Below are 1,891 nucleotides of genomic sequence, written 5' to 3'. Positions count from 1 at the left end.
CACTTACTTATAAAAGTTAAGGTCAAAATTCCAGACAGTTTATTATTCAATTATAGAAGGAAATCAGGGATTTCTTTTACAAGGTTTTCTGCTACTGCTCCTGTCTCTTTTGAGTATGTGTGTGTATGTGGGAGTCAAGGTTAGCCTTGTTAGGTAGGCTATTTTTATTTAAATGTGTTGAAGTCTGCAATAAAACATTATGCAGACATTCCCCAAGTTGCAGGCGTGATGGTTTCAAGGTTACTTCATGGAGCTGGAGCACTGGCTGTGCAGGCCCTGAGGGCCTGTGGTCCCAATGGGGTTGCCGTGGTGTGCTCCATGGCATCTGGAGGTGGCATTCCTACTGATGATGAGCTGACGACTGGATTGGAGATGCAGGTCATGATGGTTGCAGGGAAGGGACTGGACCTATATAGTGTATTACCCCCAAAGGCAGTTTCAGGCACCAAGGAAGACCCTAATTTAGTTTCCTCCATCACCAACAAGAGTATAGTGGGCTGCATCTGTGAAGAGGACAACAGTGCTGTCATCTGGTTTTGGCTGCACAAAGGCAAGACCCAGTAGCAATGCCCTAGCTGTGGAACCCATTATAAGCTGCTGCCCCACCGGGTGGCCCACTGAACCCATGCACTAAGTTACTCAAAATGTGCTGTAAAGTTTCTTCTTTCCAACTAAGACTAGCCCTTGTATTGGCTGATACACCAGATCAGGCTGTATACCTGATCTGTGAATGTTTCTTGTATATGTGGTGCCAGTTGCAACATAACAACTCCTCCCCTACCTTCCCCACTGGCAAGCTAGTCTGCTCTGCTCTCCTTTCCTTCTTGCCATTCATTAGTTCCAGAGAGCAATCTTGGGTTTCTTGGACAGCTAAAGTCTGACTTAGGCACATTTCTGACCTACTTACCTCTTCTCCATGACTTTCCTTCTTTCTTTTGAGGCGGTTATTCATGTAGAATAGTTTTCATTGCCTTATCTTTCCTTTCTTTTCGAATTTTTACTCAATTTTTTGAGAAAAGCAAGTTTTTTTCCTTTTTATTTTCTCCCCATTTCTGCATTTTCCAAGCTAGGAGACAGGTGAAAATAGGCAATAGTCCATCTCTGGTGGGAGCTGACCTGGGTCAGTGTGCCTGCCTCAGGAAGCCATCTAATAGCCTTTAGTTACCTTGTTCCTCCTTACCACTAGGAGTCTTGAGTGACCCTGTTCATAGATGCTAAAGATCAGAGCAATGCTGGTGATGCACTTGAACTGAGAAAAGCAAAACTACCCACTTGGGAGGGAAGGGTGAGGGGCATTGGTCACATTAGCTGTGATAGCATGTCTTGAAATTTCTGTAAAGGCCTCTTCAGAATTCCAGAATTTCTACCTTGGTCCTCATCTTCTTCAAATTAAATATACATTTTATTTTACACTATTATTCAAGATATATGGAAAAAGTAAAACAGGTTCTTAATTGACTTTTATTATTTTCTACTTTCTTTAATTGTCATTAGTGTGGTAGTTTACTGCTTTTTATTGCAATTATATAGCATTTTAGTTATATTAGTGATTAAATAAGCCTTTGTGGTATAGCCTATAAAATGATCTCTATGGGGAAAGTAAACTCTAGTCTTTAACACCTAACTTATGAAAGAAATTTTTAGAAGGCCACTGGATTGTAAATAGGAGACCCACTCCATAGCATGGTATGTGTAATGCAGATGATCTTTATTAAGCCCACCCTCCATTCTGTCAAGACCCAAGAGCTCATTTAATGTCAAACGAAAAAGGCATTTCTTTTATTTTTTGTTTTTATTTATTTTTTTTATTATTATTATACTTTAAGTTCTAGGGTACATGTGCATAACATGCAGGTTTGTTACATATGTATACTTGTGCCATGTTGGTGTG

At 40.4% G+C, this 1,891-nt stretch overlaps 1 pseudogene; it reads left to right on the top strand.

Moving 5' to 3' along the window:
- The first annotated feature begins 228 nt into the window (after window positions 1-228).
- Window positions 229-564, top strand: LOC105511590 (annotated as a pseudogene).
- Window positions 565-1,891: the final 1,327 nt, after the last annotated feature.

Source organism: Colobus angolensis, unplaced genomic scaffold (genome assembly GCF_000951035.1).
Source record: "Colobus angolensis palliatus isolate OR3802 unplaced genomic scaffold, Cang.pa_1.0 Scaffold200, whole genome shotgun sequence".
Taxonomy (NCBI): Eukaryota; Metazoa; Chordata; class Mammalia; order Primates; family Cercopithecidae; genus Colobus; species Colobus angolensis.
Note: the sequence above shows the minus strand (reverse complement) of the source record. Positions and strands in the feature narration are given on the sequence as shown.